This window comes from Canis aureus, chromosome 7, assembly GCF_053574225.1.
Source record: "Canis aureus isolate CA01 chromosome 7, VMU_Caureus_v.1.0, whole genome shotgun sequence".
Lineage (NCBI taxonomy): Eukaryota > Metazoa > Chordata > Mammalia > Carnivora > Canidae > Canis > Canis aureus.
Window position 1 is genome coordinate 57,274,729 of NC_135617.1, and position 21,976 is coordinate 57,296,704.

Below are 21,976 nucleotides of genomic sequence, written 5' to 3' on the forward strand. Positions count from 1 at the left end.
CAAGTGGGCGTGCAGGTGGGGGGGGGGTGCCAAGGATGGGGAGGGAGGCAGGGCTGGACCAGGGGCAGAGCAGTTTAGACTTGAAGCAAGAGGTGGTATGGAGCCAGGGGAGTGCTCTGATCCGGGGAGGGGTGAGATGTAAGCATTTTCAGGAGGATTAGGCTGGCTGAGGCACAAGATGACTTGGTCTTAGGCAGGTTCAGACCAAGGGTTGACATGAAGTCCTGAAGGAACTGCCATATTCTGAGGTTTAGCCCAGTTTTGCCTCCCAGTTTGGTGACAGCAGTCTTCGTAAGAAGGCTGAATTATCTAAGGGACCTCCATGTACGTCTCTGGGACTCGTTGTATTACCAGGTTTGCTTCTCTGCTATCCTCTCACCTGACATTTCTAGCTGATGCAGACCAGAGGTTGGCAGGCTGAGGTTTTCAGAGGCAACTACCTGAACTTGCCTGGTCTGGCTTTCCTCTCCTGCAGAGAGGAGAAAATGCGTTGCTCAACCAGGGGCCTTTGTGGTCATGTGGCCACAGCTGACCCGGCCTTCTCTTTGGCTCACCTCATAACCCCGTCTCCTCTTGTGTGGCCCTTTCTCCCACCTGTTCATTCATTGCACTTATTTAAGCCTTCTCTAACCCTCTGGAAGCTCTGAGAAGAAATTGTGCTGCCAGCTCCAGCGGCAAGGTGTGGAAAGACACTATGTACTGCCAAGTCTGGGTTGGGGACTTAATGAGAGGTGAGCCTCATCACTCCTGCTCTCCCTCACTGGCAGTGGTTTATGGGTGACAAAGAAGGCTCCCGGCAGGCATTTGTGCCCCACCCCAAGGCACGTTGGGAGTGGGTCTGAGTTGCAACTCTTGCTCAACCAGAGCCTGGCCCAGGTCCTGCATCCCCAGGTCCTGCTTCTCCACTGGTGCAATTGAGGGGTGCTTCAGGATCCCCAGCCTTCAGGATTCCCTGAGCATCTTCTCATTCTCAGTGTGTGGGCTGGGTAGAATCACAGCTCTTACTGGGGCTGTGGCTGCCCAGTGTGGGTACATAAAATGACCACCATGTAGAAACTGCTCCTATAGTCACATGTGTGCCACACTGACCAACCTACACACAAGCTTTGCCTCCTGTGACTCTGACTCCAATCTCTCCAGGAAGGATGAATGCAATTACACTTTCCCCAAGAAGCTTCTGTGAACAAATTATGTGACCCTTGTCACTAATCCTCCTGCATGTGTTAAGGCCCTTGGTTGAGACAAAGATCAGGGAAATTCTATGTTGAGTTTGCCTGTGTGATCCCTAAGTCACGCCATTGCCTAGTCCCTCTGCTCTGCTTCATTCCCTTGAGTTGCCAAACTCTTCTCTGCTGTTCTTAGCCCACAGCAACAACAGTCAACAGAAGGTGCATATTCTCAGTGCTGTCTCAGATGTGTGTAAGCCAGGGTTTCATGGGGAAAGGAGAGTTCAGTCTGTTTAAGGGAGACAGGTACCAATCCTCAACCCTACAGAAAAGTTTATGTGGTAAATCCTCAGGAGGAGAGAGGCCACAAGAGTCCTCCTTTCAGCTGAGGAGCAGATAGGCACAGGGAAGGTTCCCAGTGGATGCACCTGCAGGATTGGGAGGATTTGATAAGTGGAGTATTCACAGGGAGATTTCCCAGAAGAACATGAGCCAGTGTGCATGTTAGAAATAGGAGGTCTGTGACAAACCTGGATTTGTCAGTTTGAGGCAGTTTCATGGGTAATAAGAGATAATAGTGGAGAGAGAAGAGGCATCTGTCAAGGATGCTGGGGACAAGCTGAACAGTCTGTCTCTGGAAAGGTGTGTGTGTGTGTGTGTGTGTGTGTGTGTGTATGTGTGTGTGTGTGTTGCTACTAAGGTTCTCATGGGTCAGTCAGTTGATTGTAGAGACTTGGTTATGAAGTTAGCACTGCTAGGAAATCCTAAGACAACTTTGAGGAAATGAGGTCGGTTATAAGAGGTCGGTATGTTTTTTCAGCCAATATTTTGCCTTAGAGTGAGATTGGCCTTCCTTTGTCCATTCCAGTAACTATAATTGCTCAAAGTGATGCCTCACAGGCTTTGAACATGGGTTTCCTGTGGACAGGACAAATTGCTAGCAATATCAGGTGTGTGTGTGTGTGTGTGTGTAAGAGAGAGAGAGAGACTAATAGAGAGATAACACATTGAGATTGAGAAGAGAAGAAAGAAAAGATAGTGTAGTGTCTTACTGTTGATGGTCCATAAATGTTAATGCTTAATAAATGCTGCTGTATTGAACTCAAGAACACAGTAGAATCATAGAGCTGTGCTGGGACCACCATATTCTCTTTCTTATTTGGTGGACTCTTCTACCAACTAAGTTAGCACTATGCAGTCATGCTCATCAGCACACAAATGTTGACAAAAGGAGGGAGGAGCTTGGAAGCCAATGTCTTTGGAGATCATTTTGCTCTTTCTTGTCCTTAGGTTCTGCGGTCTTGTATTCATTAATACGAGAATTAATGTTTGCTTTGCACCAAGGCTATTACCGGTCCCATAACCCTGGGCCAGCCACTTGATAAATGCAGGGACCCCTGAGAGTATGATTGGCTCCACATTAAACTGTCACCACTACTGAAGTCACACACACAAGATTCTCCTGAGTTTGGGCCAACACAGCAATGGTCAGAGATGAATGGAAGGTGACATATGCCATCTTTTCCAAGGAGCTGTGCTCTTGCTCCTGTTAAACAAGCAACCCATTAATCAAATTAGTACTAATTGAATGTCTATTGTGCTGTTCGGTATCTGGAGGCAGCCTCCTGTCCTTTGATACCTCAGGACTTTTAACTTTGACTTGAGCTTGGTCCTTCTCTTTCTCCAGAGTCACTTAGTTTCTCTTAACTAAATTTGTTTCTTCTTCTGGAAATTGAAAACTATGACTCTGACCTAAGGATTCATGGAGCAGTAGAGAAATGGGATAGTTATGAATCAGTATAAGAAATTCTTTCATTTATTGGGTTCTCCAGTAATTATGGACTGCATGGATATTTTTTCTCTCATTCTACAGGTATGAAACATTTCACACCAAGAGAAAAGAATAGAGAGTGACATTGCAATAACCTGGATATCCATTCAGTTAGATATTACTAATATCTAACTTTCGTTAGATATTAATATTCTGCCATAGTTGCTTCAGAACTTTGGTTTTTGAAGAAATGGATCTTGTACTTAATCCCAATTCTATGATGTGACTTAGGAATGAGGGGATCCCTGGGCGCAGCGGTTTGGCGCCTGCCTTTGGCCCAGGGCGCGATCCTGGAGACCCGGGATCGAATCCCATGTCAGGCTCCCGGTGCATGGAGCCTGCTTCTCCCTCTGCCTATGTCTCTGCCTCTCTCTCTCTCTCTGTGTGACTATCATAAATAAATGAAAAAAAAATAAAAAAAAAAAAAGGAATGAGTTGGTTATCTCTGTGCTGGGAAGTGCAGTGAAAAGTTGGGCTTTGAGAAAGGGAAGGTGATTAAGGTTCCAGATTCTGTTGCAGAAGAATTATAAAATATGCTTAGTAGAAATTCTAAAGTATTTTTAATGGCATTTACCAATTGTATTCATCAAACAGAGTTTAGTTGGACCTTAATTTCCCTAGCCACTAAAAGTTTTGAAAGATTTTGAAAGTATTTCTTCTATAAGATAACAAAAAAATCTATCATTCTAATGATTGTCCTTGCCTTCCACAAATTAGCTACCTATTGATCATCAGGCACTTTGAATTTAAGAATGTGACTTATTCTTTTGGTTTCAGTCCTTAGAAACCCAAAAGTTCAATGTTACTTTTTTTTAATTTATTTTTTATTGGTGTTCAATTTGCCAACATATAAACAATGTTAATTTTCTATTTTGGCTTTGTTTAACAATTTTCTGGGTTGTTCTTTGAAAAGAGAGATACGTGTGAATACTAAGTCAACCTCATTAAGGAAAGGGGACTTGGTACTCTGAGCTGAGAAGTCGAGTGGGTTGCTTCACTTGAATCAGACAGTTGGTTTGTAGGGTATCCATTCCTACAGAGAACCAAGCTGATAATGATTTATGGCATTTGGAATATGCGCAAAACGTGAATAATAGTGGACATATTTTGAGAGATTAAAGATAACCCTAGCAAATCCTAAGAGTTTCCATTCTCATTATAGATACCATTAAAAATCATTGTCTCTCCGAACAAAGATCATGACATATATAGCTTGTGCTTACCTCAATGCAAGAGAGAAGAGTCCATTGAGTTCAATTGAGGTGATAGCAGTGCCCAGTGCACTTACTTGGGAACTATGAAAGTTCAAAGATGACTAATACACAACTAGTTCGTCATCAAGTTATGTAGTCAGGGAAACAGGTGTGTGCAACTAAATGGGCCACAAGTTAGTAAGAAGCAAGTGCTATAACAGATGTATGAGGGAAATTCCATGTGATCCGTGAACACACTTTGCTAATGCAGTGTGGCAAGTACTGAGTAATCAAACTGCCAGGAGTACAGGGAAGTTCAAGATATGATAGTATTTTATTTGGTCTTTTAATTTTTTTATTTTTTAAAAGATTTTATTTATTTGAGAGAGAGAGAGAGCATGAGTTGGAGGGGGCAGAGGGAAAGGGAGAAGCAGACTCCCTACTGAGCAGGAAGCCTGACTTGGGGCTCCAGCCCAGGCCTTGAAAAAGAGCCAGCATTTCAGTGGGAAGAGAATTGGGAATAACAGTATAGGCAAAATAGGGAAAGAAGCAGGACAGGAGGGAATTAGTACAGAATGAGCAAATGGCATAAAGATGTAGTGCGTTTTGAATTTCCATAAAGATTTGTCTAGAATTCCAATCTCCAGTGCCTTACCTTCCATACATTTCTCTCTCCACTGTGATCTAGCCTTGCCTACATCACTTGCTCAAATAGTTCTTGGCCAAGTCACTAGTGATTTTTCCACTCTGAGTCCAATGGACAACTCTAGTCTTTGTCTCTAGTCTTTGCAACTGTGGTCTGCTCTTGCCTTCTCACTCATCCTTTGGCTTCTGCAACACCTTGTTTTTCATCCTTTCTTCTGATTTCTATTCTAATTTCCCTTTTATCTGGCCATCCTTTCTTGTCCCAAGTCTGTATACATACATTTCCTTCTGGATTAATGACAACCCTCCCCCCATATTATATCTGAATAATTCTTATTCAGCTTCAGTTCTCAGCTCAGTTCCCTTGGCAAACCTTTCCTATTTCCCTATGCCCCAGATCTTGCCCCTGTGCAGTTAGGAGCCCCCAGATGATGGCTCATAGTGCCCAGCTCTCCTCCTAGATTAGTACTTACCATGTTTTCTTTTCACTGATTGTATCATCTAAATCTAAACACAGAAATCATGTCCCCATTATATTTCCAACACCTAGGACAGTGTTGGGCTAATGCCAAGTGCTTAATAAGTATTTATTGAATGAATAAATGGTTTATTCAGAGGCCATCAAGAAATTCAGGCTGGTTAAAATAGGTTGTATATAGGAAGAGGTGAGGGGCAAAATAGGTTGGGAGAGAATTTTGGACTTCAAACTAAAATGTTTTAATTCCATTCTATAGGCAATATTGATACTTGGAAGAACCCTGAGCCTAAAAACGACATGTTGTAGCATTAACCTGGTAGTCTGTTTTATTAGCTGGTGTAGTGTGACCCACGAGATGAAGCATAGAGAAGAATCTGGTTGAGCAACCATAAGAACAGAAGGATAGTGATTTATTGACAAGGCATGGTGACCAAAGGTTTATTGGAATGGTGAAAGAGAGAAAGGCATTGGAAATAACTCTGAGCATTCTCTTCTATACCACTACCCTTCACTGAGAGAAGAGGTGCAGAGAGAGAGCCAGAAGAAGAATGAGTGAGTTCATTTTTGATATGGTTTTTGGACTTGATAAGATATTATGGGGATAGTGCAGAGACATGTGGAAATTCCAGCCTGTAGATTAGAGAAGGTTTGAGCAAGAGATGTAGATTGGAGAGATGTTGAAAGAGGTAATGGTGGAAGCTGTGAAGTTTACCAGAGAGAGAAGATAAAAGGAAAAGAGTTAAGGGCTGCATGTGGAACCCTGAGGAAATCCCACCTTTTTGGTGAGCAGACACAAGACAGCAAAAAACAAAGGAAGAGTTTTTCAAAAAGGAGAAGGTATCTCAAATATTGTTGAGATAAGAATCTTCAGAATATAGAAAAATAACTTGAAAGTTGATAGATGGTAGAGCAACAATGGAGTGAAGATGATAATCTGATATGGATTTCAAAAGAGGAGAGATAGTTGGGTTTAGAATGTGGAAAGTAATGCAAAGATGATCTAAAGCCAATAGGGCTGGGAGAAGGCAATGAGAACGTGCCCTCTTCTTGACTGCAGTAAAGCAGAAATGAGGAAGAAAGTAAACTCTACTCCAGAGGGGGAAAAACCAGGTTAAAGAGAGACTTAGGTTTTCAGTAATGGAAGGAAGTGGAAGAAGGAGCAAAAGATGAAATTGTTCAGGGCAAAGGTCCAAAGTGTAAAGAAATTTATTGACAATGGAATGAGAGTTCCTAAGGTGATAGTGGCAAGGTTTAACTAGTCAATAAATTTCCACTGGGTCAAGTCAACCTGACATCATAGTGCATCTATCTCATCAGCTATCTGCCCAGGTATGTAAATAATGGGTCTGTTAACATTTATCATATATTACATTTTTCATGAGATAATATATAGTCATTAGCATTCCACCTTCCTGATTTTTGTTCTTCAGGAGAACTACCCCCTACTGTTTTCTTAAAATGGACTCACTGCTTTCTTATCCTCATTCTAAACATTAATATCCATGAAATCACTGGTTCTTACTTGTATCCTTATACACTATAAATTAAATATATAATTTAAGATACAAAATGTTTATACAGGTAGAGCATGGGATCTGGCACCTGACAACTTGAGTCAAGTTGTCTGCACCACTTACTAGCTGTGTAACCTTGGGTACCTCGCTTCACCTTTCTATGCTTCAGTTTTCTCTTACATAAAGTGAGAATTCTGGGTGCTCCAGCCCAGTATGATTTTTCTGTCTCTCAAACTTTTTGGTAGCTCTTTCTTTTTCTTCTTTTTATAAAATTTATTTATTCATGAGAGACACACACAGAGAGAGGCACAACCATAGGCAGAGGGAGAAGCAGGCTCCTTGTGGGGAGCCTGATGTGGAACTCAATCAATCCCAGGGCCCCAGGGATCACAACCTGAGCTGAAGGCAGATGCTCAACCACTATGTCACCCAAGTGCCCATTGATAGCTCTTTCTACTTGTTTTCTATACAACTCATTTGTCACTTATTAAATAACAAAAATTCAATGGAGTTGGCTTTATTAAGTGACTCAGGAGTTGGGTAGCAAGTAGAAGGAGCTCTTGTACAAGATGGAAGGTTTTTATAGGTAGAAGGGTGGGGCAAAGAAGCTATTAGCAAAATAATAAAATAAAATAAAATAAAATAAAATAAAATAAAATAAAATAAAATAAAATTAATATAAAAGGATGATTCAGGCAAGGTCACTTTCCTTTGTAGGGGCAAAGGCAGGAGGTCTTATTAGGTAGATTACCTCATCTTTCTCTTTGGGAGATGGAGAGGGCCCATATAACAGGTAAACTATGAGTGCTGATCAGAGAATTCCTGACTGACCAGTTAAGATTACATTCCTGGGGGAAGTTGAAACTGCTATTAGGTTAGATGTTAAGCCCCAGTCTGGTAGTCTGGTTACTTGGCCTAAGAGAAGCCAATTTTGGTCTGGGACTTTCTTTTTAACAGCCTTGTCCTATGCTACCTTCACTTTTTTATTCCAAGAAAATTGCTGAGCACCTACTGTGTGCCAGTCACTGGGGGTACATTCTCTGCATGCATAGAATGTTTTTGAGCCTTGAGCAAGCTTTTTTGCTTGAAGAAGCCACAGACTTCGAAAGCAGTCCCCCGTGGTCTTCCAGCAATTCAATATTTGTTGGATTAAATCTGGGGAACCACAAAGAGCCCCATTTCCAGTTCAAGTTCAAGGTGGGTACTGGCTTTTACACAAAGAGGAATGAAACCCTTTTGGAATCTGTGGACTGCCTGGTTAATCAGATAAAATCTTCTGAGATAGAAGTAAAAAGGAAGTTTCCAAGGGGATTTCAAAGTTTTTACTATAAGCAGCTGAGAAGCCCATAACTGAGTCTGAACTTCGCTTTGACTTCTTGGCCTTCGGGGTTGCCTTTAGATAAACACCAGCCACTTCTCTAACTTATCTCTGAAGTATAAAGAGCCTGTTTGTACTATAGGGTCTTCATTGCCTGAATTCTAGAAAAGAGAAAGTGAAAGTGATGAACACATCTTCTAGCTCTCAGGACTTGGATTTCAACATATAATGGATTTATTTATTCTTTTTAAATTCTGTGTATCAGAATTGTATGCCATCAAGCCAAATCAATATTAATCAACAATACTTAATTATGAACTGGATTTAAACTGAAATCTAACTAAGCATTACTGGACATCAATAATGAACTGTCATTTCATTCATGTCATCACATTTAATCATATTAATCTACACAACAAACTAGTGAGATAAGTATTATTAATCCTGTTCTAGAAATAAAGACACTGAGACTCAAGGACACTTAGCTAGGATCTTGCTCTAACTGTAACCTGAAGACAATAGTTTTTTTTTTTTAAAAGATATTATTTTCATAGAGTGGAACTCAGGTATCCTGAACAAATGCAGAAACATTTACCAAATCGTATTTTTTCTTTTTAAAAAATATTTTATTTACTTATTAGAGAGAGAGAGAGAGAGACCTAGTGGAGAGAGGAGCAGATGGAGAGGGAGAAGCAGACTCCTTGCTGAGTGGGGAGCCTGATGTGATGCTCAATCCCAGGACTCTGGGATCATGACTTGAATCGAAGGCAGATGCTTAACTGACTGACCCACCCAGGCACCCCAAGAAATCATATTTTCGAAGCTATAAAGTAAGGGCAGTGAGATGAACTGTCCCTTTCTTGAGCCCATAGGCTATTTCTTGTTTTGCTTTTTATTCCTAGATTCCAGTATGAAGAGAAATTTTAATAAATGTTTATGGAATGGTGTGGATAAATAATAATGATTTCCTTGGGCCTTGGGTCAATGTATATATACATTTGCAAGAAAAAATAGAATTCCAGAATTGGAAGGGATCTTAGAACCATCTGCATCAGTGGTTCTCAAGCTTTAACATGTAGCTTTAGAATCCTCTGGAGGGTTTGTTAAAACACAGATTGCTGTGCCCAACCCCTCAGAATTTTTGGTTCCCAAGGTTTGGGGTGGGACTGAAAATGTGCATTTGTAACAAGTTCCCAGATGAGGGTAATGTTGCTGGCTCAGGAACCACAATTTGACCATCCCTAATCTGCTACAACAATAACATTTATCAAGGGCTTATTATGTGCCAGGCACTGTGCTAAGTGCATTAATTACATTATGTCATGTAATCCTTACATTGTGTCTATGGATGGTGATGTTATTAGGATCTCCATTTTATTTATAAGAAAAATGAGACCCAGAGAGGTTGTCTTTTGCCCAACTTCACTCTTCCAACAAGTAGTGGAAGCGAGGCTAAAAACTCGGGGCGGGGCGGGGGGGTTGATGCTAGATCTGGCACTAGTGATCGCATTATGGCATAGGACCTCTCAGAGTGAACTGCTCCCTGCGTCAGTCCACATAAGGAAATGAAGCCTCACAAGAAATGACTTGCCCAAAGCCATGCAATGAATTGGGAGACAAGCATGAATGAGGATACAGGCTTCCCAGTTCAGCATCTTGTAGGATGCTTTCTTTTGACATAGAGCACTAAGAGCAGGCAAGGACTCTACTCTCTCTTCCAGTTTGGATTCCCAAGGAGGTCACCTTCTAACTGATGTGAGTGGCACAGATCCCTTACAGTGTTCTGATATTCTAATGGTTTCCCCCACTTGTCACTATTTCATCTGACTGAGTGGAGGAGAGAGAAGAGGTGATGGATGAGTCCCAAGGCTGGAGGCAAAGCTCCAGAAAGGAAAGGGATTAATTACATTGGTGAACGGCTAGAGTGGGTGGAAGGAAACATCTTCATGGGTCTTGGCAAGTCCTCAGTTGTATCTCAACCAACACTTTGACAATCCAGCTCTTAGGGACTTTAGGTCACTGTACTTCGACCTCCAAGTCTCCCAGGGATGCTGGGAAGCAAAATTAAGAATGTTTGGTTAGTGGAAGATTGGGCCCGGGAGGGCTCATAAATCCTAAAATCATCCCCCTGAGACTCTATCCTTAGCTGTGCTGTACCCATTGCCCCAGAGTGTGCCCTCTCCTGGGCCAGCTGTTGGACAAATATTTACAAAGAGAAGGAGCACATTGCACTGGCCAGAGCACTGGCCTTGGCCCAAGTCCCTTCTTGCCACTGACACCTTCATGAACTCAAGCAGGACTGTTATCTTTCAGAGCTGTCTTCCTTTTTTATAAAAGGATGAATAGTAAATAGAGTAATGACCTTCCCCAAATGTCTACATCATAATCCCTGGAGCCTGTGAATATGCTACCTAAATGGAAAAAGGAGATTTTCAGGTGTGATTAAGGGTTTTGAGATGAATAGATTATCCTATATTGGCTAGGTGAACCCAACATGATCACATGGGTCCTTAGAAGTAAAAGAGAGGCAGAGAAGTCAGAGCTAGAAGAGATGAGGTTGGAGTGATAGGGCTGCTGGCTTTGAAGCTGGAAGGGGACCACTAGCCTGGGAATGCAAGCAGCCTAGGGATGTAAACTGGAAAAGGCAAGGAACTGGTTCTCCTTTCTGAGCCTCCAGAAGACACCCAGCTCTGCTGACATCTTGATTTTAGTCCCTTGGGACTCATTCCAGACTTCTGACCTACAGATACTGTAAGATAATATATATTTGTGTTTTAAGACACTAAGTCTGTGGTAATAGCAGTGGGAAACTAATATAGGGAGCAAATGATGCTTTTCTTGTCTACCTCTTAGGGTTGCTGTGAGATTCAAATAAAATTATTTATATCATGCCACTTAAGTATTGTAACTCAACATCCAAATACAGGTTTGCCAGCTACCTGTAACTGGAATGTTCTCATGAAACTGTTCATAATATGAAATGGAATAAAGGAAAGAAGCAATCACCATTAATTTATATGCAAAACTTTTTGAGGCTTCCCAGACCCTCAAAATAATGTCTCTTAGGCTTTTCTGATACTTTAGGACACATTTTGTTAATGCATGGGCAGGATAAATTGAGGTAAAGCACAGATGCTCCCAGACCAGTTCAAAGTTATGTCAGCTTGATTTTGGGATGTTGAGTGGAGTTCCTGGGAAAGCAGCTTGGTAGGGCCCCTCTTCCTGCTTGGGGTGTGCTGTCTTCATAACAGCTTGCTGCAAAAACAAATGCTGAATGCTATTTTTGCATTTCTCCTTTTTAAGTGAATCTTCTTCAGATTTCTTTCAGTTAACAAAAACAATTACTAATGTAGATATTATGTAAAAGCAAAATGACCTACTGCAAACTTTTGAAGAATGTGGGGATCCATATATAAGGTCCTGTCATTCTCAGCATTAGAAGAATTGCTTGAGATGGGAACCATGGATAGATAAGCAGAATGGTGTGCTGGTAAATATCTAATAACCAGCTCTTGGGACTAAGGTTGGGTGAGGGGAGCACTGATTTGTAGCATTTGCCTATTTCTATGTTATAAATATCCCCTATGATGACTGATTTGAACATGAAATCACTGCACCAAGAGTTGGGGGAAGATGTACACATCAACTCCTACCACAGCAAGGCAGCTCCAATACTCCACTACGGAAGCTCAAATTCTGCCCCCACCAAAAAAAAAAAAAAAAAAAGCATGGAAAGTGCTTTTTCTGGTAGGGTCTCAAGGTAATTCTCACACAGGAAGGCCAGAACGTTACAGTGAGCTCAGTGATACCATTATAGACATAACCTGCTTTCAGAATCTGCACTAGGATAGAGTTTGTAATTCTCTGAATGGGAGTATCTCTGTCTTGAATAAGGAAAGATCAAGAGGGAATGTGGTCTAAAGGTAAAAACTTCTAGTTATGAGATAAATAAGTTCTGAGGATATCATGTAAATCATGGTGACTATAGTTAACAATACTATATTGTATACTGAAACTTGCTAAGAAAGATCTTAAGGGTTCTCATCATAAGAAAAATACTGTAACTATGTGAGGTGATGACTGTTAACCAAACTTCTGGTGGTAATCTTTTTGCATTATATATATTTATCAAATCATTATATTGTATACCTTGGACTAATACAATATTATAGGTCAATTATATCTCAGTAAATCTGGGGGGGGGGAAGTGAATAGAATTCTTACATAGATTCAGGGAGCATTCAAGTTTGGTTGAAGGAAAAGTCTTAAATACAAGGATAGTCTCTACCAGGTCAGGCTCCTACAGAGAAAACAAATTGGGGACCTGGAGATAGGTACTCTTTATGTGTGGCTCCTTGCTTAGGGTTGTAGGGAGGTTCCATCCAGCAAATAGAGGTAGGACATACACTGTGTTCCAGCCCTGGGCTCATGAAAAGGTGTAACAAAAATTAGACATAGGCCCTGTCTTCAGGGAGCTCACAGTCTAGTACAATCATCACTCAGATATCATCCGTATGCCATCATCACACATAGATGTCATCACTTGGGTCTCATACTTATGGCGTCATCACTTGAGTCTCATATTTATGACATCACTACACTTAGATGTCACCACTTGAGTGTCATATTTTTTGCACAATCATGAATCACTGATACTTACATTTTCAAGTTGAAAATTTTAAATATAAAGGACAGAATTGGGTTTGGCTGTATCTAAGAGAAACCTAACCACAGTGGCTTAACCCAACAAGGGAGTTATTTTTCATGTAATAAAGAGACTACAGTTAGAAAGTTGAAGACAAAGATAGCTGCTCAATGAAACAGCCTCTTTCTTTTCTCCTCTTCCATGCTTAGCAACTTCTTGGTCCAAGGTATCTATCTATACCTCATCTAACCATTTCATCTGGCTTCCAGGTCAGAGATGGGGGGAACAGAGAGAAGTGAACAGAAAAGACATAAGCCTACTGCTTGACCCTTTTCATCAGGAAAACAATAGTTTCCCTTAAATTCTCATTCAGTAGACTTTTGTTTACATCTCATTGGCCAGAACTGGATGACACACCACACATAGCTGCAAGGGAGTCTGGAGAGATGAATATTTTTAAACTGGGAATGTTGCTACCTGAACAATACTTGGGTTCTGTGAATGGAAGAAGAAGATGAGATAGTATAGGCAAGAAGAAAAGTCCATCACCTAGTCAGTCTCATTTAAGAAATATCTATATAATCATTTACCTCTGGGCCACTTGGAGTTAGTGGGCCGCTGGGCTAACACATGTTAAAATACCAAACAGAAATTAAAACATTAAGTGCATAGATACAAAGAATTTAAATAGCAGACTTAGGAACTGGACTTTCACTACCAGAGGTTTTTCTGGATTGCTTTGTGGAGAGGTAGAATTTGCTGAGTTCCCTTCCAGGGCCACAAGCCTAGTCCAGGCTTCAGATGAGAGATGATTTCCAAGGGCATGTGGCAGGAACTGACTCTGAGATGTAGGATCAGAAAGCAGGAATTAAAAAGTAGTGTTAAAAATAGAAGTATAATTATATACACTAAATTGCATAGATCTTAAATGTACCCTTTGATGAGTTTTAACAAATGTATACCCTCCGAAACCAATACCCCAATTAAGACCTATTTTTGTCACTCCAGAAAATTACCTCATGCCCTTTCTAGTCAATGTTTCCTCCACCTAGTATAATAATATTCTGATTTATATCCCCATAAATTGGTTATGCTAAACATGTGTCTTTGAGTCACATTCAGAATGGTCAGGGTAAAAACTTTTTTTTTCTTTTTTTAGAGAGAGAGTGAGAGCAGGGGGAGGGGCAGAGGGAGAGAGAGAGTCTTTAAGCAGACTCAGTGCTCAGAGCAGAGCCCCATGCAGGGCTCTATCTCATGACCCTGAGATCATGAATTGAGCCAAAACCAAGAGTTGGACACTTAACCAACTGAGCCACCCTAGGCGTTCCCAGGGTAAAAACATTTTAAGGGAGTTTGTCATCAGAATTAAAGAAGAAACTCACCCACTTTTCAAAGTAACAAAGTACATGGCATATAGCAGATACTGGCAAGCGACATTTGCTTTGGTTGTGTTGCTAACCGATGCTGTCCTTTTTCTGGCCAGGAAAGGTTTCATTCAACACCCTATCTAAAAGGATCTAATTTCCTAAAGGGCTCTCCTCTCCCTGGGGAACATCACACACAGAGCTCTTTAATACTGGGATCACAGGCATTATTATTAATGGGACGATTTCCTAACTCCCTCAATGGCCTCATGTAGATGAGTAACCAGGCAAATGTCTGTGTAGCAGGCAGGTTTGCTCTTCAGGATGAGAAACTCTGTGAACATGTAGCCCCGAGAGCTTAGGTACCCTCAATGAGTCATTGGTAACGAGCAGACAAGACACAATGCATGGTTTGTCCATGACTCCAATGTCTCCCCCAACTTCACCCTCTGTAGGTAGGACAACTGAGTGGGAAGACACATTTTTGCAACCAAGATAAGGTTGGAATGACTGTTGCAGTGACCCAGCAATTCATCAGGAAAGCATTTTTCAGAGTCAGCATAATCAAGGGTGAGCTTGTTAAACTGCATTTCTCTTTTTCTCTGACTTAACACTGGAGATACACACTTTGATCAGTTTTTTGGTAAAAGCCAGGACAAATTGGATGCAATGGCACACTGATACCTAGCTGAAGTCAAATGCATCTTTGGCTGATAAAATGCCATGGGCCTGCTTGGTTCCCAGCCACACTGAGTTATATGTGCTGCAGATTTCTACACAGGGTATGGGTTTAGGGGTGGTGGAGACAGCATTTGGCTAATTGACTGGCTTTATGACCCCTGTGAGGCTCCTCACCTCACCCATAGCCACCAGAGTTTCTGGAATCTCTGTGTTAGTTGTGGTTTGGGCATGCAGTGTACTTGGAAGATTGTATTTTTTCCTTATACTTAGTTATTCTTAATTAAGCCCACAGGACTGAGCCTGGTATTCTAGTCCCTGGACAATCTGTTCCCAACCAACGGTTGTCACTGGCTTCTACCCTGAACAGAACTCATTCTTCTCTAACTAGTAAATTGTGATAGGCATGGACTCCAGAGACAGAAAAACCTGGGTTCTAATCCAGCTCTATTCACTATTCTTAGCTATATTGAGCTATAACTACTTTTCCCCACCCCCACTCCCTTGCTGATGTCATTATCTCGGCCTGAGATGAAATGGCTCTCTACTCCTTTGCATATATAGGCAAACCCTATTCACTGTCTGAGGCCAAGTACAAATACCACTTTTTGCTCCTTGTAACATCTAGGTGAGATCTTGTCTTCTGAATTATCTCAACCCCATCTGTTTGTCATTTTTCATATCTTGAGTTTAATTGTTCCTAGAGCTTTCTCTCTTCTGCATTTCTACCTTGATTCGCTGTCATAAAACTTTTTACATAGTAGGGTTGCCAGATAAAATGCAGGACACCCAGTGAAGTATGAACTTCCAATAAACAATGAGAATTGATTTAATATAGGTATGGCCCAAGTATTGCATGGGAAATGCTTATATTGAAAAATTTCTGTCATTTAGCTGACATTGAAATTTACCTGAACATCCTGAGTTGCACACATGCTAAATCTGGCCGCCCCTCACACTTGATTTTCTAATGGATAGTTGTATGCTTCTCTGGATCCTTCACTGGGTTGCACATTATGTGACAGTAGCAATCCTGTCTCATTTATCTTTGCATTCTCCAGTGTTTCTTCTTCCAAGCAGTTGCTTGGTAAGTCTTCATTGATTAGTGTAGGGGTTGTCACACCAGCAGGTCTGAGCACAGAACATGGTTTCTTTATCTTTTCTTTTCTTTTCTTTTCTTTTCTTTTCTTTTCTTTTCTTTTCTTTCTTTTCTTTTCTTTTCTTTTCTTTTTTTCTTTTATTTCTTTTCTTTTTTTCTTTTATTTCTTTTCTTTTCTTTTCTTCTTTCTTTTCTTTTCTCTTCTCTTTTCTTCTCTTCTCTTCTTTTCTTTTTTTTAAAGATTTTATTTATTTATTCGTAAGAGACACAGAGAGAGAGGCAGAGACACAGGCAGAGATAGAAGCAGGCTCCATGCAGGGAGCCCGAGGCAGGACTCGATCCTGGTACTCCAGGATCATGCCCTGGGCTGAAGGCAGGGGCTAAACCGCTGAGCCACCCAGGGATCCCTGGAACATGGTTTCTAAGAGCCTCAGCTTTGGAATCAGATGAACCAGAATGTATCATATTCTCACCACTAGACTGTTAAGTTATCCCATTCTCATGTATGCTCATCTGTAAAATGGGAGGAAGAGTATGCCTATTCCGTAGGCATTCCCTACATTCAGTTCACAGTATGCATATAAAGGCCTTAACACAGTGTCTGTTCCACAGAAAAGGCTCATTGTTAGCTATTGCCGTTGGAAATGATGAAACACATTCAAATCAGCTAGCTTGGCCTTAGCAGCAACTTTTTTGCTACAGGGAGTCAAAGCTATATAAAGGAACTAACTGTATGTAGTTTGGAAACATAAAATGCAGGATGGATCCCAGTCTTCCTTTGGAGAGAGTTCTTCACTCATTTGGTTTTTCTTTTCAGCTTCTTAGGTTATGTTCTTTTCTCAGGCTGAAGCTCTTGTCTGCTCTTCTAAGATGGCAGTTCATCTCTTGTTCTAAGCCTGCCTTCCCCAGCATGCTGAGATGTTGTAGCTCCTTATCCAGCCTTCATGACTTTGTTTTACTTTCCTTTTCTTTCTTTCCTCTGGTCCTGGGTGCATCGTTCCCCAATCAGAAATTATTTGCAGCTTCCTTTGGATAGCATTTCTCTGTGTGTGTGTTTGTGTGTGTGTGTAAATGTGCATATATGTGCACATATATGTGTGTAATGGGGGAAGGAAAAGATCATTTTGGTATCTTCTAATTATCCAGGCACAGTTGGGTGGGTGGCCATTAACAAAATCACTTAAATCTAAGATATATTTGTTATTACTAGGCTATGTGCACAGAACACCCTCAGTGACTTTAATGGAGCCTGTGTGCTCCAGCAGGCATTATGTTACATACTTTGCTTACATTGTCCACTGAATAATCACAACAGTTCTATGCGGTAGAAGTTCTTATCTCAATTTTGTGAATGAAGAATCAGAATGAGAAAGATTGGTAAACTTCCTTGAAGGCCACAAGGTAGGTAACTTCTAGCTGAAGTTCAAACTCAGTTCCCTGTCTTAACTCTCAGGCTCTTTTTCCAATGCCAATGATTCTTTACCCAGTTGATCATTATAATTAACCCAGGGAGTCTTTCCAATGTACTGATGTCTGGATCCTCTTGAGACCCAGAAATTTTGATTTGGTTATTTTTAAGAATCATTGCAGTGAGATGGGTCCACCATCATCCTATACGTTAGGACATGAATTAAAAGGCTCCAACACAATCTAATTTGATCCTCCATAGTCCCCATTTATAGAGCTTGGGTCCTAAAACTTTCTTATGATTTGTATTCAAAGATTACTTGTCTCAATCACTGTAGAATGATCCCAGGTATATACATGTTCCATGTAACTGTAGAAATGTGAATATGACAGATTGCCAAAGTAGATGTGACAGCCTATGTTGTTTATCTATTATATGAAAAAAATCCTTAAAAAAGTATTTTGATGATCCTTCCCAAGTTTATTTTACATTGCTTTTTTTTTTTTTTTTTTTTGGAAACTTTGCTCAATTTACCCAGTTTCCAAAGATCTGTTTCACTTTGGTTAATCTTTACTTAGCAGACTACCTCATTTTTCTTTAGGCCAGGATGAAGCAAGCTAAGGCCAAACCATTTGTTTTCTGTGCTAAGTAGAATTTGTCTTCTTCTCTGTTTTTATTTTAGTCTAAGGAGTTTTCTGACTATATTCACTTTTCCCTTTTTCTTTTGCCTTCAATGTACCTTTGAAAGTCTTCCCCATCAAGAAAGCTGTCATGTGCTATTAATGATCTACATTTGACGTTGCTCTTTGTTTCAATACCATTGGCCTACTTATTAGGACTGGAATCCTGGACTAGTTTTCATTTTGGGGATCTCAGTTTTGTTCACTGTTAACTCAGGGTTAATAAAATCTGCCACCCATGATTTCCATGAAAATTCATTGACCAAACAAATTTGTGTGATTACTTGTTTAATGAATCTCCACTACTCTAAGCTCTTCTAGGCACCAAGTCTGTTTGGATTTTCATTGTATGTCTGGTGCCTAAAATTGTGGTAGTATTTAGGAGATGCTCAGTAAATATTGGTGGAATATTGACTGTCTAGTGGGCTTGGGAGTCAGACATGCTGAATTCTGAGCTTCTGACGCATGATGTAGAGGCAGTGTGACCCTGAGCAAGTTGTTTAATTCTATGTACCTTTGTTTCTACATTTGTAAAATAATGATAATGGTAATAATAAACTAGAGAGAAGAAAATGTTACTAAGAAACTCACAAGGAAAACACATTTAGTGTACTCTACCATAAAAAAACCACATATGAGTGGACTCATGCAGTTCAAACCTGTGTTGTTCAAGGGTCAACTGCATAGCAAAATGCTCATCATAGAATCTAAGGATTAGTGGTGTTCACTGAACACTTTTATCAATATTTTCATGTTTGACATTTTTCATAATAAAATATTGGGAGGAAAGAGTTGGGGGAACCTAAGGAAAGGCAACTTTTAAATCTGAGGGAGACTCATTTGTGCTGGATTTCAGGCATGTGGTACTTTTCAGTATCTATATTTTAGGAAGACTTCTTTGATTCTCTCTTAATCATAGCACATAGAAAACCTCCAACACTACCTCTGCATAATGCGGACCCATATGAAGGAAAACAAGGTCTGAGATGAAAACAATAGCAATGGAAAGAACACATGAAGAATGGAAGACAGAAGCAAGCTATCCATTGGCATTTTGAGGAACAGCTAATTTATTAGAATCCCAGGAATCCAGAATGGCTGAGAGAATTATGAGACTCTGATCTCTGGCTTTTAGATCACCTATCATACCTATTGTTTACTGTGTAGGTGAAAAATGTTAGAAATAATTGACCACTTCATAGAGGTACAAAGGTACACATAGACCATTTCTTTGGAAAGGTATCTATGATCTTAACTTGGGTTTTTGTAACAGTAGCCTTTGTCTTGTTGTGGAAAGACATAGCAAGAAAGAATTAGACAAATTTGAGAATATGTGTCAATTACCTATAAGTTAGAATGTTTTGGAAATTTGGTTAAGATAAGTTTTAGGTTTATATACATGTAAATAATTAGGAACATACCCTTGTAGTCAAAGGAAATATAAGTATCTTCTCTTGACCATAGGAGATACCTGATGGAATACAGGAAGCCTTTAAAAAGAAGATGGGGGGATCCCTGGGTGGCGCAGCGGTTTGGCGCCTGCCTTTGGCCCAGGGCACGATCCTGGAGACCCGGGATCGAATCCCACATCAGGCTCCCGGTGCATGGAGCCTGCTTCTCCCTCTGCCTCTCTCTCTCTCTCTCTGTGACTATCATAAATAAATAAAAAAAAAAAAAAATTAAAAAGAAGATGGGAAGGAGTGCCCATGCTATTGTACATCTGAACAAAGGGCCATGGTTTTATCATTAGCTCATTCAAATGGCAGTTGTGAGGCCTATTTATTTGACTTTTTCTTCTGTTTACACAAATGGAAACACCCTGCAAGGTTTACTAAAAGCAGATGTATTAAATATCAACACTAAAAACTGGTTTAACCAGGAAACAATGAGCATTAAAACACACGAAAAGGAGAGAATGAACAAGAGTCAGGAGAGAACAACGTGGCAACCCACAGGAATCCTAGGCAAAATACCCAAATCAAGGTCATAGACAGTTATAATCAGTCACACTGGGAAGAGAGCAAATAACACTTCTTTACCATTTACTCAAGAAACAGAACCAACTTCCTGCCTGTCTCTGATGTCTCTGTGATGATTCCAGGACTCTTAACAGCAGAACCCATGGGCTTATCCTTTAGGGAAGGTTGTAGGTGGCAAGACCATTGTCACTCTGTAATATGAAGTGCTTGGGGCCCTGCTAGCACAGTGACCACCTCTGTGTGCATGCTGGGTGGCTCAGGGTTGAGTGCCTGTCTTTGGTTCAGGTCATGATCCTGAGGTCCTGGGATCAAGACCCACATCAGGCTCCCCACAGGAAGCCTGCTTATCCCTCTGCCTGTATCACCGCATTTCTCTCTGTGTCTCTCATGAATAAATAAATAAAATCTTAAAACAAAAACCAAAGGTGCCCTCTGGGAGGATGAATGGCAAAATCTGACTTTTCCTCTGAGCTGGCACAAGATTTGGGGAGGGGAGTGGTTGTTGGATTTCAGCCCCTCTATACACCTCAGCTGGGTCCTCTCTGAAGTACAGATACTCTGTAACTGTACGTGGTGGCCCTGGAAAACTTCTTAACTATGCTACTCTAGATGTATCCCGTTTCACCAATGAGGAAGCTAAGTCCTAGAAGACTAGAATATCTTATTTTAGGATATAACACAAATAGCAATAGACTTTTCTTGGGAGAAAAGCCATTCCCAATGTGGACCTTGGTCAATGTTATTGTATAAAGCACTTGTTGCACAGAAAGTGTTCTGTCAATTTCTAGGGTGTGGTGGGCTGCATCAATGCCTAGATGTTTCAAACCTAACTGTGAAGGAGGGCAGTGCATGCTGTGTGCTCCCCGAGCACCGTAGACCATGATAGCTATGGGAGCTCACAAGAAAGCATAACAATCATTCTTTTTCCTTGCAATTGGAGAAGGTTGCACTGCAAAGATGAGACTTGAGTTGAATGAAGAACTGGTAGGGCCCAGAAAACCAGAGAAGACCTGGCAGGATTGTAAGAGAAGAAAGCAGTGTGCACAATGGTGTGGAGAGAGGCTCCCCGTTGGTGATCCCAGTCACTCCATGGCATCATGTCACTCACTCTTGTTCCCCACTCCTCAATCTTTTTTTTTTAAGTATTTTTTTAAATTTTTATTTATTTATGATAGTCACACAGAGAGAGAGAGAGGCAGAGACACAGGCAGAGGGAGAAGCAGGCTCCATGCACCGGGAGCCCGACGTGGGATTCGATCCCGGGTCTCCAGGATCGCGCCCTGGGCCAAAGGCAGGCGCCAAACCGCTGCGCCACCCAAGGATCCCCCCACTCCTTAATCTTTTTTTTTTTAATTTTTATTTATTTATGATAGTCACAGAGAGAGAGAGAGAGAGGCAGAGACACAGGCAGAGGGAGAAGCAGGCTCCATGCACCGGGAGCCCAACGTGGGATTCGATTCCGGGTCTCCAGGATCGCGCCCTGGGCCAAAGACAGGCGCTAAACCGCTGCGCCACCCAAGGATCCCCCCACTCCTTAATCTTTTTTTTTTTTAATTTTTATTTATTTATGATAGTCACAGAGAGAGAGAGAGAGAGGCAGAGACATAGGCAGAGGGAGAAGCAGGCTCCATGCACCGGGAGCCCGACATGGGATTCGATCCCGAGTCTCCAGGATCGCGCCCTGCGCCAAAGGCAGGCGCCAAACCGCTGCGCCACCCAGGGATCCCCCCACTCCTTAATCTTAAGTGCAATCTTGACTCCAGTCTAGAGCACTTTTCTTTTTTAAAGCTTTTATTTATTTATTCATGAGAGACACACACACACACACACAGAGGCTGAGACACAGGCAGAGGGAGAAGCAGGCTCCATGCAGGGAGCCTGATGTGGGACTCGATCCCGGTATTCCAGGATCATGCTCTGGGCCGAAGGCAGGGGCCAAACCATTGAGCCACCCAGGGATCCCCAACCAGAGCACTTT